Consider the following 16,635-nt stretch of genomic DNA (forward strand, 5'->3'; position numbering starts at 1 on the left):
TGGAATAGACATCCTGATTTTAAAGTAAGTATCTTATCTTCATCTGTTTTAATTATATAATGATTAAGTTTGGAACACTGCATTAATCATAATTTAAAATCATGAAGATAAGAGGTAATGAGGATACTCTGAATTTGTATTTTGTTTCTTGTAAAATTTAAACAAGTGTGCTTTTTTCCACATTTAAAATGTTTTTCTTCTGAGATCACTGTAGTTGGTTTTTAAATTTGCTAGATCTTAGAATATGACTCTTATAAATATGCTACTCTAAGAGATGCTTATTGAATTAGAAAGTTTCCATTTTTCTTGCTTATCCCCATTCTATAGTCACTAGAACTGATACATATATTCTTTCATTCATTTAAGAAATATTTATTGCTCACTTACTGTGTTCTTGGCACTATTCTGGGCTCTGGGGATACAGCAATAAACAAGACAATTTTTCTTTTTTGTATTTTGTAAGGAAAAATACCATTTGTTTAAAAATAAATAAATAAATATAGGGACGCCTTGGTGGCTCAGTCGGTTAAGCGTCCGACTTCGGCTCAGGTCATGATCTCACAGTTTGTGAGTTCGAGCCCCGCATCATGCTCTGTGCTGACAGCTCACAGCTTGGAGCCTGCTTCAGATTCTGTGTCTCCCTCTCTCCCTGCTCCTCCCCCTCTCACACTCTGTCCCTGTCTCTCTCTTTCAAAAATAAACTAACATTAAAATAAAACAATAAATATAAAATATATGCTAATCACTACTAAGTGTTTCAGGCATGGGGTAGCAAGAGATTAAGCTAAGAAAGTTATCAGAAGCCAAGTCTTAGAAATATGTTATGGACTTTAGCCTAATTGCAAATGGGGAGTCATTGAAAGTTTCAAGTAAGAGAGGGCCATAATCAGATTTGCATTTCAGTGGATCACCTTGACTGAGGATAAAGCATAGATTGGTGGGAGGCAAGTCTGGTGGCAATGAAATTGGTTAGGAGACTATTTTAGTCATTTAGGCAAGTGCTGATGATCTTGGCAGTAGAGGTTTGAAAAAGAGAAGAGGACAAACTCAAAAATAGGATCCACTGTATTTGATGGTTTCATGTAGTTTAGGTTCAGGAAGGAGTCAAGAAGACTTCCAGTTTCTGGCTTGGACAATTAAATGATGGCAGTGCCATTAACAGCCAGGGAACAGCAGAAAAGGAGCAGTTCACTTTGGAACTTTTGAGTTTGACTGCCTGGGAGAACTTCAAGTGGATTCTTGGATACTGTCAAGAACTCAGTAGAAATTAGTTGGAGACATCATGTATGAGCTGATGCACTCCATATATGTAATCCAACCTATGGGAATGGATAGTCTGGGGAGAAGATAGAAGAATGAAAAGGAAAAAGGAGGTATGCTGGAATAGAGCTCTCAGGAACACCAGCATTTAGGTTTAAAAAGGTACAAGGAAGAGGAAACAATGAACTTTAGAAAATTAGGAAGAAAACCACAAATGAGAGTTTGGTATTAGAGAAACAAAAGGGAAGAGAATATATCAAGAACATGTCAATAATATGAGATGTTACTGAGAGAGGCTGCCAAATGTCCTTGGGCTTTAGCAGGAGTTTATAGGCAATCTTGAGAGAGCAGCCCCAGTGCATCAGGGAAAGCTGAGCCAGGTTGCAGGGGGTGGAGGAATGGTGGGGTTGGGGGTGGGGGTTGGGGGAAGTGGCTGCAGGGAGAGACTGCAAATGCAGAAAATGCAGTCAAGAAGTTTCATTTGGAAGGCGTGGGAAGAAAGCTCATGGGACTCGGTGAAGGATGTAGAGGAAAGCATCGTTGTTGTCATTGTTTTAGCAGTGGGAAAATCATTGGTATGTTTTTGGTGCTGATGGGAAGAACCCATCAGGAGATGGCATCTAGAGCACAAGTAGAGTAGTAAGTAATCTTCAGCAAGAGGGATGCCCTTTCTAAGAGGGGGGAAGAGGAAACACAGATGCAGATACAGTTATCTTGAATCCTAAGTGTCTAGAACAGTGCTTGGAAGAGAGTAGACACTCCAGAAATCTTTGTGGAGTAAGGTGGAGTCCTCACATAGCTGCAAGGAACAATGGAGCCAACCTCACTTCTAGGTAAGACATACTGGCAGAGGCACTTGAACAGGTAGGTACAGAGTGCTCAGCTCTGGGATAATAGCATTGAATTTCCTGATTTGAGAATGTTGTGTGTTTACCTAAGTTCTCAGGAAACACAGGGCTGAAGTATAGAATTTTAAAGGGTCCAGAATAAGGCACTGGGGCTAAAAAATGATTTTGAGCTGAAGGCATTTGAGTTCCTAAAATGCCTTACCTGCCTAAAAGCAAAGCTTCCCAAAGGAATTCAATTGTCATCAGCCTCCTCCTCAGAAGTACCCCTAATCTTCTCAAGCAGACATTGACACAAAACTTTCACATCTTCCACCAGTTTTTCTGAGGGCCTATTCATCTCTCCAAAAAGTCATTTGTTTTTTCATAAGTGCCCTTCCTTGTCCTTCTAAGAAGTCATTTATTCTGCCAGAAGTGACCTTCTGTCCATACTCATCCCCTATTTGATGGCAGATAAGCCCCACATTCTAACTACCTTGAATCGCAATTCTTTGTGAACTCCTGTGCACATGTGTAAATAAATCTCTTTTTTCTCTTGCTCATCTGTCTTTTGTCAGTTTCATTTGCAGGCATCAAATCATTAACCTTAGAGGGTAGGAGGAGGGGTGCCTGGGTGGCTCAGTCAGTTAAGCATCAACCTCTTGAGGTTCAGCATCAATCTCTTGGTTTCTGCTCAGGTCACAATCACGGTTCTTGAGTTTGAGCCCCGCCCTGGGCTCTGTGCTGACAGTGCGAAGCCAGCTTGGGATTCCCTTTCTCTCCCCCTTGCACATTCTCTCTTTCAAAATAGATACACAAACATTTTTTAAAAGGGGGTAGAAGGAAAAGTTTTTTTTCTCTCTGATAGATTAAAGTGGCATGATGTTTTAAACTTCCTCTCAGATGGTTCACAGAGAGAGATAGCAAAGCCAGTATGGCAAAATATTAGAAATTGTTGAATCTGGATAAAGGGCATGAGGGAGTAATTTGTACTCTTTTTTTTTTCCTTTGTACTCTTCCTGAAACTTGCTTGAAATTGTTTCAAAATAAAAAAAAATATTTTAAAAAAGAAGCAGCTTCTGCATTTATTATCATCTCTACTTTTTCATTTTCTATTTTATTCTATTTCCAATTTCAACACTTTTTATTTTCCAACATAACTATGAATGGGAATAAGGAACTTGAGAGAGAGAGCTGCTTTTTGGGTTCAGGCAAATTATATCTCTATGTCTCAATTTCTTTTTGAGAATAATACCTTCAAAACTATGCTATGTTAACTGAAATAATCACACAGCAATCACACAGTAAATGTTGTTCCTTCCCTTTCCAGGACCAATTCAAATCACATTGCCCTTATGAAACCTTCCCTCATCACCTCCATGACAAAACTTACTTTGTATTGCACCATACATTTAACTAAGTGGCTTTTTCATACATTACATCTTTCAGTTCTCCCAATAACCTTACAATCATTTTCTTTGCCTTATAGATTAAGACATTTAATGGCCTTAAATGACTTGGCTAGGGTCAGTCAGTCAGTAAAAATGCAAGGATGAGAACCAGGTTCTTTTCGTCCTAACTCTTGCGTTCTTTGTTTTACCGTAATTTGACATTTTTCTTCAAGTGTTTTTTTTTTAATTATAGTAAAATATACCATAATTTACATGACATAAAATTTGCCATTTTAACCATTTTAATTGTACAGCATTAAGTACATTCATATTGTCATGCACATTATCAGTACTGTTCATCTACAGAACTCTTCATCTTGCAGAACTGAAGCTCCATCCCCATTAAGCAGTAATGCCCATTCCCCCCTGTGCCCCAGCCCCTGCAAACCATCATTTTACTTTGTGTCTCTAGGAGTTTGACTATTCTAGGTACCTCATATAAGTGGAATCATATTTGTCCTTTTGTGACTGTCTTATTTAACTTAGGCTAATGTCCTCAAGGTTTATCTATATTGTAGCCTATGTTCTTCCCAAGTTTTATAAAACTCTGTGCTCCTGGCATTCACCTGTGACTTAATGTGCCCTATTTCATTTCCCAGTTTATAAACTCCTTGAGGACTGTAACTCTGCTTACTCTTGGCATGGCCACCCTCATAGTGCCTAGTTCATAACAGTAGTCACTGAGCTCTCTTGACTGGACGGCTACCGGCCACTCTAAAGTAGAAAGTGATCCTCCTCTTATATTGTCCATTCCAATTTCATGCCTCCTCTCAACTGCTGGAGACAAGGAAATGGATGAGCATAATTGTTCTATTATTGCAGTGGAAGGGCAGATAGAACACCAGAGGTTTCCCTGGGTTGGAAGGATGGCAGAAACATGAGTTTTTGTCATGTACAGTTAGCTCCCTGCTCACTGTAAAAATCACATATGCAATATTCTTTCAAAGAGGAAGGGGGTGGGGTGCCTGGGTGGCTCAGTCCGTTAAGCATCCAACTTCGGCTCAAGTCATGATCTCATGGTTCGTGAGTTTGAGCCCTGCATCAGGCTCTGTGCTGCCAGCTCAGAGCCTGGAGCCTGCTTCAGATTCTGTGTCTCTCTCTCTGCCCCTCCTCCACTCGCGCTCTGCCTCTTTCTATCTCTCAAAAATAAATAAAAATGTTTAAAAAAAATATTTAAAAAAATAAAAGTAAAAAAGAAAGAAATCTTTTAGTATTATGAGGTAAGTGAGAGTTTCGTAATGTTTTTTTCCTCCCCTGAGAAAAATAAAAGTGACTCATCGCATTATGGTAAGAATGAACTCTTTGGATGATTGATCATCCATTCTTGATGTTATCCGAGGGTGAAGTCGCATTTGACTTGTCATGCTAATTATTACATAGTTCCTATAAACATTAAAGGACAAAACAAGGAGAAATGGAATAAGAAATATTTTGAGTCCAGGTTTTAGCTCTGCCACCTACTAGTGACTTTCAGAAGGGGAAGACTTTGCAATCCCTTCTCACTAGCACACCCGTGCTTCCACCTCTGTGGAGCGGCAGAACTTCAAGGGCAAACATGGCTTCAGAGCCCAAGAGAGAATGTAATGTGGTCAGGAGAAGCCCCAAGAAACTCAAAGACCTTCATCTTATCTGACAGGAGATGCTGCTGGACCACATGCCACCAGTCCCACTCCTGAAGCAGAATGTTCAAGGAGTGTGTCCGAAAAGCAGAGGCTGGCTGCTCCAAGGAAGAAAGGCTATGCTTCAACCAGCCTCGCTCTACTTGAAGAAAGGGCTCTCCCAGAAGAGAGGCAACCTGAAGGATTCACCCAAGTGTTTCTGAGCCAGGACCTCTAGCACACTTTGGACAGTGGTGGCATAAAATAATTGGAGGCAACCTGAAAAGTAAAGTTGTTGAATATACTAAATGACTTCCCTCTGTGTGTCTACAAAAGCCCCAGTAGCACATTTTTCAAATACGCAAGCTCTGAGGAGAATAGGCAACATACAGAATTTTAAAGGACCTCCCTTACTAAAGGGAAATCAAGCAGGCTTTTATTTTAGCAACCTACTTATAACCTTAATCTACTTGTGGTTGTTTTATGTAGTATAAAATATTTGTCATACTGGATTGGGTTTATTAAATCTCATTTTTTTTTTCATTTTTCATTCTCAAATCAAAATGGGAAATGTAGAGAAGAGGGAGCTATTTAGAATGCTCAAAGGGGCTCCTGGGTGGCTCAGTTGGTTCAGCCTCCAGCACTTGATTTCGGCTCAGGTCATGATCTCACAGTTCGTGAGTTCAAGCCTGGCAACGGGTTCTGCGCTGACAGCATGGAGCCTGCTTGGGATTCTCTGTCTCCCTCTTTCTCTCTCTGCCCCTCACGCACATGCACACTTGCTTGCTCTCTCTCAAAAATAAAACTTAAAAAAAAATAAAGCTAGAATGCTCGTAGAACTTTGATAACATCACAGGTTTTTATTTTTTTATTTTTTTATATATAATTTATTGTCAAATTGGTTTTCATACAACACCCAGTGCTCATCCCAACAGGTGCCATCCTCAATGCCCATCACCCACTTTCCCCTCTCCCCCACCCCTCATCCACCCTCAGTTTGTTCTTAGTATTTAAGAGTCTCTTATGGTTTGCCTCCTTCCCTCTCTGTAACTCTTTTTCCCCCTTCCCCTCCCCCCTGGTCTTCTGTTAAGTTTCTCAGGATCCACATATGAGACATCACAGGTTTTGAGACTGAGGAACATTCTCCCAAAATATCAATTGGCACACACTTTTGGTGGCCTACTAAAAAGCCATTCCTCTCTTTTACCTGCCAGCAAGGTCTGTCTTCTATAATAGAGGCTAAAAATGCCAGATACTCCCTCTCCCACCCTCTTTGCAGGTAATGCTGGCCATGTGGCCGAGGTTTGGTCAGTGAGCCTTTCAGCAGCACTCTCTCTAGATGCTTCTGGAAAGATTTTCCATCCTGATGAAAACAAGATATTCAAGTAGAGCTTTCTTTCACACCTCTTCCTTCCTGTCATTTCATAGGCTATTGGAGCAGTGAACACCATATTGCAGCCAGCCTTTCAGCAGCACTCTCTCTAGATGCTTCTAGAAAGATTTTCCATCCTGATGAAAGCAAGATATTAAAATAGAGCTTTCTTTCACACCTCTTCCTTTCTGTCATTTCATAGGCTATTGGAGCTGTGGAGACCATATTGCAGCCATTAAGCAGTAGAGAAAAGCAAACATGCTGAGAACGGCAACATATGGGAATGGAAAGAGCCTGGGTCAGTGACAGCACTGTTTAGCTCAGGATGACCATCTACCTCTAAACTTGTTAGGTAAGACAATAAAACTTCCTGTTATATCTGCCACTCTTAGTTGGGTATTGTTATTCACAGATGAAAGAAAGCATCTTAACTGATTCAGGAAGATTTTAAATACAGTTTAGAGGAAACTATTTTACACCAAATATTTACTAATTCTCCCTCACATATTGAGAAGGCATGTTAGTGAACATAAGCATATGAGAAAGTCCTTATAACATTGGGTTAAAGGGAGGCTCCCAGGGGCACCTGGGTGGCTCAGTAGGTTGAGCGTCCGGCTTCGGGTCAGGTCATGATCTCGCGGTTTGTGAGTTCGAGCCCCGTGTCGGGCTCTGTGCTAACAGCTCAGAGCCTGGAGCCTATTTCAGATTCTGTGTCTCCCTCTCTCTCTGCTCCTCCCCCGCTCCTGCTCTGTCTCTCTGTCTCTCTGTCTCTCTCTCTCTCTCTCTCAAAAATAAATAAACATTAAAAAAATTAAAAAATAAATAAGTAAATAAATAAATAAATAAAAATAAAGGGAGGCTCCCAGCATAGAACCCTGAGGGTTGATCTGGTGATGTCTCAGGTTTTGTTGTTCAGAATGTCTGAGAAAAGACATACTATAACAGTGAAAATGTATGTTAGGAAAATTTTTTGGTTTAGCCAAATTTATTGACACAATTATTGGAAAACCATTCAAAAATAATTGGTTTAGGTTTTTAGAGCAAAGATGACTGCCAATCTTAATTATTCAAGATTTTTCTTAAGGATTTAATTCAAATGTGTCATTTATTCTGATTGTAATGAGAATTTTATTAAAAAATTTTTAATGTTTATTTTGAGAGAGAGATAGAGCATGAATGGGGGAGGTGCAGCGAGAGAAGGACACACAGAATTTGAAGCATGCTCTAGGCTCTGAGTTGTCAACACAGAGCCCGATGCAGAGCTCGAACTCACGACGTGAGCCAAAGTCGGACTCTTAACCGACTGAGCCACCCAGGAGACCTGTAATGAGAATTTTAAATTGTCCTATTTGAAATGCCATTTAAATTTTCAAGATTGAAAATAGAATTCATAAACAAAGCAGCTTTGAAATTGTTTCTGTAATGCCGTAGAAAACTCAGATATCTGACCTTATATTACACTTAGTAAAACAGAAAAGGCCATTTGCTGATAAAATATTGTCATTCACAGATAATTACATTATGGAAACTTTAGATTTATGTAATTTATGTGGAACCCACACATTCTATTTATAGATTTGGAAAACTTTATACTTAGCAATTGTCCATTTTACTTCTCCATTTATTTGTTGTGATAAGACATACAATTTTCCCAAAATGTATTAGATCAAGTTGAACAAATGAAATTAATATGAAAATATCTATTAAAGGATGTTAGTGTCCAAGCTGTCCATCTTTTCTGTCTGTCATCCATCTGGACATAAAAGAGTTTGTTAAATAGAATTAAATATACCCTATGTACCACACCAGTGGTTCTCAATCAGGAAGATTGTATCCCCTAGGGAACATTTCACAAAGTCTGGAGACACTTTTGATTGTCACAACTGGGGAGGGAGCAGGGTGCCACTGGCATCTGGTGGGTAGAGGCCAAGGATGCTGCTAAACATCCCACAATGAACAGGACAGCTCCCCAAAAGGAAGAATGATCCTGACCCAAAATGTCAATAGGGTTGGAAAACTCTGGTCTACAACAAACACTTTGATGTTTAAAATATAATACAGGGGTGCCTGGCTGGCTTAGTCAGTAGACCATGTGACTCTTGATCTTGGGGTCCTGAATTCAAGCCGCACATTGGGGGTAGAGTTTACTTTAAAAATAAATAAATAAAAGTAAAAATCAAAATATTAAATAAAATGTAGCACAAACTCATTCTTCATAATCCCTGCAGAGGAAAGAATAGGTTATTATTGTTTTAAAGTCATCTCAAGAGATTCTCAGGGGAAGCCTTGATTCTTAGAAACTGTAAAATATAGGTTGAAGCTTGTATGCATTTTTTGTTTCTTTGTGTGTTTTTAAGTTTTTTAATGTTTATTTAATTTTTGAGAGAAAAACGGAGACAGGGAGCAAGCAGGGTGGGGGCAGAAAGAGAGGGAGACACAGAATCCAAAGCGGGCTCCAGGCTCTGAGCTGTCAGCACAGAGCCCAATGTGGGACTCAAACTCATGAACCGCGATATCATTACCTGAGCTGAAGTCAGATGCTTAACCAACTGAGCTACCCAGGTGCCCCTGGGGTTTTTTTTAAAGTAATCTCTACACCCAACATGGGGCTCAAACTCACAACCCTAAGATCAAGACCCAGATGCTCCACTGACTGAGCCAGCCAGGCTCTCCTGTATCATTTGTTTTATATGAGAAATTCCTTCTTTTTATGTTGTAATATCTTCTTTCAAGTAGATAGAACTTAGATAGAGCCTTCCTTCCTGGAACTCCATCTTTAAAAAATAATTGTGGGGGCACCTGGGTGGCTCAGTTGGTTAAGCATCCAACTTCCTCTCAGGTCATGATCTTGAGCTTGGGGAATTCGAGCCCCACATAGGGCTCTGTGCTGACACCTCAGAGCCTGGAGCCTGCTTCGAATTCCGAGTCTCCCTCTCTCTTTGCCCCTCCCCCACTTGCACTCTGCCTCTTGCTCTCTCAAAAATAAACATTAAAAAAATTGTTTTAATAATAAAATAAAATAAATAAATAAAAATTGTTGTTGGGGCGCCTGGGTGGCTCAGGCAGTTAAGCATCCAACTCTTGATTAAGGCTCAGGTCATGATCTCCGGGACATGAGATCAAGCCCTGAGCGTCAGGCTCTGCACTGGGCATGGAGCCTGCTTAAGATTCTCTCTCTAAAAAAAAAAAAAAAAAAAAAAAATTGTTTATCTCATCTGTCTGGAGGTGAACCTGAACTTTACTAACATTGCAAAGTGTTCTTCCTAAGGCATGAATCTATAGATGTGAGTTTAGTGTAAATTATATAGCAACAGGAAAATGAATTAGAAAACTTTCTTTGTGCCTCTGTATTTCCCTGTCCATAGACTAGAAACCTACCTTTCTTGTACAGACAATGTGAAAACATTTTACTTGGAAAGAAAGTGACCATTCAAATCTAAGATCTGATATGATAGAGAATGTCAAGAACACCTAGTTCATGTTAACATTCTTGGTATTCATAATTTAAACGTCTTTTCTTTTTAATCGAGAGTTGGCATACATTTTGTATGCCTTTGAAAATTTAATCTGGAACACAGAGAAGGAAATTTGTTTTCTTTTTAAAGATCTCTAAGGAAAGTTGTTCCATAATCCATCAGGTTGTTCTAATATCTAACCTGTATGAGATATCACATATTATAATGTAGACTGATATAACTAGTTTGGAAGGCAATTTAGCAATATTTATCAACTAACCTCATAAATGTCCATGGCCTTTGAGGCAGTAATTCCTTTTCTGAGAATTTATCCTGAAGTAATTATCCTAAATGTACACTAGGCTTTCTACATGAGATGTTCCTAAAAGTGTGTTTTACCCCAGTGAAAAACTAGAAACTCCTAACTGTACCACAACCAGAATAGTAGAATGGGTAGATTAAATTGACTAACTTTATGTCAGCTTTATATCCACGTAAAGATATTAAAAATTGGGGTGCTCTGCTGGCTCAGAAGAGCATGTGACTCAATCTCCAGTCATGGGTTTGAGCCCCATGTTGGGTGTAGAAATTACTAAAAAAATAAACTTAAAAATTGTTTTACAGAACACATGTGATAACATGGGGCAATATTTTTTCAGTAAAAAATAAAATAGGATATGAAACATTGTTCGCTGCATGATTATAATAGCATAAGAAAAAAATCATTTGAGCCCACACAGGGAAAGAAAGAAAGAAAAAAAGAAAGAAAGAAAGAAAGAAAGAAAGAAAGAAAGAAAGAAAGAAAGAAATCAAGCAAAATCCTGTAAACTCATGTAATCAAAGCTATTTACCCAGAAATTCCACTTCTAAGAGATTATCCTAGGGGAATGATTGGTATAAAGAAATTAATCACTAAGCAAGAAAGTATAAACAACCTTAACGTTTTTTTAGTAAAAAAGTGGAAACAACTCAAATGTCATGTCTATGTGGATACCCCATACGTTCACTATTAAATTTGATTTTCTCCTATTAATCTGTCTCATGTCAATTTGATTCTTAGTACAGCTAGAGGGTCTTGAAGGGCAGAGGAAATTCTTTCTCCCCAACGGTTGGCACATTTCACAGTATACTTTCTACTCGCTGGACACCTCTTGACCTGACATTGCTGCAGTTGAGAGATCCTTGGGACAATTACATTCAGCTGGCAGCAGGTGAAATTTCTTACCAGGTGAAATTCCAGCCTCCTGGAATGTCTGTGTGTGGAGGTAAATGGAGCCAGAGTGGTAAGAGGTCTTTTTATCTCTTTCTTAATTTAGATTAGCAGGAGAAAATCCTTGTGGAACTAGTTTCTTGGACTAGGTTACTCTTTGGTTAAATTTAGTAGAGTACTCTTTGGTTCCTGATCCATTTCCTCCCAGAGATGGTCTTTGTTTTCCTCTGTGTCTTTGGTGTCTTTAATGCGCACATGAAGTAAAGGCTGTTGCTCACGGACATGTTGGAAGCCAAAGCTGCAAAATTGGTGGGCACCGGTTGAGCACTTAAAAGGTGTTAGAGTGCTTGCCGCCTCAAGAAGACTCCCATGTTAGGAAAAGTTGGTCACAGAATGGGTTAGATTGACACTAGGTCACCCCTAAATTTCAAGAAAACTTCCATGCAATGAGATATACTGTAAAACAACACAAAATCCCCACACATCCCTCCTAGGTATTAGGGTGGCTGTGGCTCCTAGAGACCCAAGGCCTAGCCAAGGCTGTTAATGTGCACATAAGAGATTTGTCCTTTCATCTTGTTCTATGTTCTAAGAATGTAGCCGGTGTGAAGGGGTGCAAGAGCACCTGGCTTCAGGGGTCCCAAACAAGATCCAGAGGCAGAGAGATGAGTGCTGGTGGAACAAGAAAGGAATGTACTTCAGTGAGGCCACCACCCAGAAGACAGCAGACTAGCATCTCAGACTGTCTGCAAAGTGCTACAAACGCTTCCAGGTTTATATAAGGAAAATGTGGGGCAAAGGTGGGTGGGTACCTGTAGGTGGGCAGTGAAGGTCAAGTCTATCACTGTCTTGGAGTCAGTCATGGTGGGGTCTTGCTGGTGCGGGGGCAGTCCTTATTGCTAGAGGGGCTAGTTTTGGTTCCCATCAGGGGATGCTTTGCCCACAGGATCTTCTGTCTGAGTTAAGAGATAAGCTAGAAAGAAGAACTTAATCAATTAGAAAATTTGAGGTCAAAATAGAAGTAGTCGAAGTCCTCTTTCAAGAGCTTGACTTTGTGACCAGTGAGAATATTCTCTTTGGTCTCCACCATTCAGAGGGTGCACTTTCCAGAGTTCTGCAGGGGATCAGTCAAATAGACTGGGGATCCAAATATCTCTCCTCCGCCTCACCGACTGTGGGAAGTTTGTCATAAGAGGTTCCAGCCCAGAGGAACCTTTGTTATATCAACCTTAGTTGCTTGTCAGTGTTGGAAAGTTCCATTCCAGTAGCACCTGCCCTGTGTCATAAATGAGGGAGTCTTTGACTAAAGGCATCTCACCATTTTGTGAGGACTAGAGACACCATTTTCCCTACACCATCCTCACCGCTTGTGCAATGAAGGCCTTTGCTTTGTTAGGCTAATTTTGGGAGTAAACTTTTGAATCATGGGGGCCGTGTAATCTATATCCTCTTTGGATGCCTTGCATCACTGGTTAAACCATTAAGGCTTATTGGTTTGAGTCGCTGTTAATAGATCCTGCTCATCAATGGCTGGAGGATGGATACTTTAAATTGGCTATGTTAAAAAAAAGTCTTTATAGAGAGCTCTCAACTGTCTTATTAGTATAGTGGCAAGCCTTAAGGACTCCCTTGATAAGATGACATAACAGAAATCAGACTTAAAAATAGGGGCACCTGGTAACTCAGTCGGTTAAGCATCTGACTCTTGATTTCGGCTCAGGTCATGATCTCACAAGGAGCCTGCTTGGAATTCTCTCCCTCTCTCTCTGCCCCTCCCCCACTTGCACTGTCTCTGGCTCTCAAAATAAACTTAAAAAAACTTCTTTTTAAATCTCCCTGATATAAAGAAGGAAATTTAGTTAAAAAGATAGGCCAGTCCCTTGATATTCAGGATATAATCTAGTTCTTTAGACAATTAAAAATAACTGTCTTACAAATCTCTACAAAACCAGAAATGCAACTCTAGAAACGAGTCAAAGCACACCTATCTTTACCACTCCCTGAACTTCACCTATTCCTCTCAAAATGTTTGTAGATATTATAAAAGGTCTGGATATTGGAACAAAATTGTCCTGTACTGAAGAGAAAAAAGGAAAATTTGTAAATCACAGTTATCCTGAAATTCTAAGAGAAAAAAAATTTTTTTTAGATTCTCTGTCCCTTGAAATCAAAATAAATCTTATGTCTTTGAAATGTAAACAGAGTGCTCACTTTGGCAGCACACGTACTAAAATTGTAATGATACAGAGAAGAATTAGTATGGCCTTTGAGCAAAGATGACACACAAATTGATGAAGCATTTCAGATTTTTTTTTTAATTAAAAAATAAAAAAATAATAGGGGCACCTGGATGGCTCAGTCCGTTAAGCTTCTGACTTCAGTTCAGGTCATAATTTCACAGTTCTTGAGTTCGAGCCCCACATCAGGCTCTCTGCTGTCAGCACAGAGCCTGCTTCGGACTCTCTGCCCCCCCCCCTTGGCCCCTCCCCCCCAAAAGAAACATTTTTAAAGAATTATAAATAAAATAAAATAAAATAAAATGTAAACAGTGCCTACTCAAGAATGGGGAAAAAAAGGGCTATGTGTCAGTGTGGGATCGGGGAGGGAGAGGCCTTTTTAAAAGGCAAACTGCTGATAGAGCTCTTAAGCCCAGACTCTAGTGGCTCTGATAACAGGCAGATATGTTCCAAATCTCAACCTTGGAGAAAACTTGTATACTCTGTGCCTTTGTGATGTAAATGTTCAATTCTCATCCTTTCTAGGATGTAAGTCATTTTTTGAAATGCAACTTCTGGGGAGAAATTTTTCAATAGAAAAAAAAATGGTGGCATTTGGAAATTGAGCTCCTAATGTTTTCTCCACAAAGATTAGTAAAAACAAGCTATAAGATTTTTTATTGCATCTTGTCTGTGTATGTGTGTCCATATATGTTGTAAATGTGTAATAGTTTTGCTACCTCTCGATAGTCTTGCCAAAATTAACTTGTAAAAAAGCTCTATGTGGTTGGTTTGAAGGTAAGCACTTATAAGATTGGACATTTAAAACTCAGAAAGACAGAAACTAACCCAAATGTTTTTCAGGTTCACATGATCTGGGGAAATATTCAATATTAAAGCTAATTTAAGATTGTTGGTTAAATTAAAATACACGTTTTTAGAGTTACTAGCATTAAATATAGAACTTTTAGTCTGCCTATGTTCACTGAAAGTCAAATAAATTCATTATTTCTATTGCAAAATTTGTCCAAAAAAACACCCACAATCATGGTTGACTTTGTCTAATGCCTCATAAAGTTTTGTGACTAATCTAAACATAATTGTTAGAAACGAGTAAATTAAATAGATGTAAATAAAGTAAAAAGGTAAGTAAACTTTTAAGTAGCTTCAAAATCTTTGATAACATGAAACTTTAAAATTTTGCTGTTAAATAATGAGTTAGGTTAAATTTATTGATTACCTAAATCACTTCGAAGTAAGATAAAATAATAAAACATCAAGTATGAAACATAAGTTTATCTGTTTTTGTCTTATCGCAGAGAAACTAAAGATAAATATGGGTCTGTTAGTAAACTTGGTTTGTGCTTTATTTAAATACGGTACTATGAATAAAGCACATGTATAAAAATTAGGAAATGTATTCATAAGTTTGCTAATACAAAGAATAATCGTATAACTGATGGTTCACAGTTACTACTTTGTTTTCACTAGAAACTAAGGTTTCTAAAAGTTCTGAATTCTAATAAATGTAAATAAGACTACTGGAAATAATCAGGGAAACAACTCTGTTTGCAGGGAAATAAGATGTGTGTTTTTGGTAAGAAGTAGCATAAGAAATAGAAATACACTTTTGTTGAGGGAAAGAAAATAATTTCGTCCTAAAATGGGGCCAGTTGTTTAAACTGAGGACAAAATGTGAATGTAAAAACAGTTGTAAAAGATTTACTGAAAAAGAATCTTTTGAAAGGAATTTTATGTGCGGTCAGTACTGGCTAAGATTAACATAAATTTAAGTTAGTAAATGAATTTTAATATCAAATATTAAAATTGTGTTTTCTCTTTGTTAAAAGGACAAAGTTTTCTTGAACTATTATTCATCTGTTTTTTTTTTTTAATGTTTATTTTTGAGAGAGAGAGTGCAAGCAGGGGAGGGGCAGAGAGAGAGGGAGACACAGAATCAGAAGCAGGCTCCAGGCCCTGAAACTGTCAGCATGGAGTCTGACTGGGGGCTTGAACTCACAAACCGTGAAATCATGACCCCAGCCGAAGTCGGACACCCAAGCGAATGAGCCACCCAGGCATCCCTATTCATCTGCTCTTAATAAGAAATTATAAACAAAAGTTTTTCTTTATCGTTAAAGGTATCTGCCTAAAAAACCCAAGGATTCTGTGTTTTGTCAAAATAATTTCCTACTTTTATCAGGTCTGTGATTACTTAAAAAAAACTGAGTCTTAATATTAAAAAAGCTAAATTTTGCTCACTACTATGTAACCTTCCGTATTTGCCTTTAATACCTTTTATTGTCACTTTGGTTAAATGGATAAATATTGTTTCATAATATTTTATGATTTTATTTAATCACATTTTCAAACCTTTTAATAGTTTTTTGACATACTTCCCAAAATCACAGTCTAAAATTAAGTCTTTTGACCCCAATCTCACCAAGATGTGCCAGAGAGTTCCTGGAACATTTCAAAGATTGTATGAGACATTAAACAAATTAGGCTTATTTAGTATGTTAAATTACATCAGAAGCCTTGTCAAATAAGTGATACTAAACCCTCTTAAGATTATATTTGTGTAGATGTTATTGTGTATAAATGTTATTAGGATAATTCTAAAAACTGTATGAAACTCCTAGAAATCTGAAGTCCTGGTATGTTATCAAACTTGAAATGTTGTGTATCACAGACATAACCAAATTTTCTTCCTTTTTTTTTTTTAATGTTTATTTATTTTTGAGAGAGTGAGAGAGAGCAAGCAGGGCAGGGGCAGAGAGAGAGAGGGAGGGAGAGAATCCCAAGCAGGCTCTGTGCTGTCGGCACAAAGCCTGACTCAGGGCTCATTCTCACAATCCATGAGATTATGACCTGCACCGAGGTCAAGAGTCAGATGTTTAACCAACTGAGCCACCCAGGTGACCCCATAACCAAATTTTCTTGTCAATTACGTTGTAATGAACTGTAATTACATCTCTGACCATGGCCACTTTTAAGTCTGGTCATTTACAGTTACTGTTTTACTCTGATGATGTTCCAAATGTGTTTCATATTCAAAGTTATTCATAGAAAACCTCAAAGTATAGGTTTCTGATAATCTTACGATCCTAAACTGATCCTAAACTGAACTAAGAATTTCTAAAACTAGAGGGAAAACTGGATTTAAGCAGAATGAAAATTAAGAACATGAGACTCAATGAAGTGAGGAAGTAATTGTAATTTTTATGACTTTCTGTTTATTTTTTAAAT

General features: G+C 38.4%; 1 protein-coding gene and 1 non-coding gene across 3 annotated transcripts in view; both read left to right on the forward strand.

The window, feature by feature from the left end:
• Positions 1 to 6,997, forward strand: part of MBTPS2 (membrane bound transcription factor peptidase, site 2) — a 54,719-nt gene extending 47,722 nt beyond the window's left edge. The window contains exon 12 of one of the 2 annotated variants that reach the window (XR_006213407.1): positions 6,708 to 6,997. The gene's annotated coding sequence lies outside the window, so the exon portion shown is untranslated. Of the gene's footprint in view, positions 1 to 5,171; positions 5,188 to 6,707 lie in introns of those variants that run through there. The other variant, XR_006213408.1, reaches the window with a different exon arrangement.
• A 6,376-nt stretch (positions 6,998 to 13,373) lies between these two features.
• On the forward strand, positions 13,374 to 13,481 carry LOC122235567. The gene has a single exon (XR_006213620.1). It is a non-coding gene; the product is annotated as a U6 spliceosomal RNA (small nuclear RNA).
• The last annotated feature ends 3,154 nt before the right edge of the window (positions 13,482 to 16,635 follow it).

Source organism: Panthera tigris, chromosome X (genome assembly GCF_018350195.1).
Source record: "Panthera tigris isolate Pti1 chromosome X, P.tigris_Pti1_mat1.1, whole genome shotgun sequence".
Lineage (NCBI taxonomy): Eukaryota > Metazoa > Chordata > Mammalia > Carnivora > Felidae > Panthera > Panthera tigris.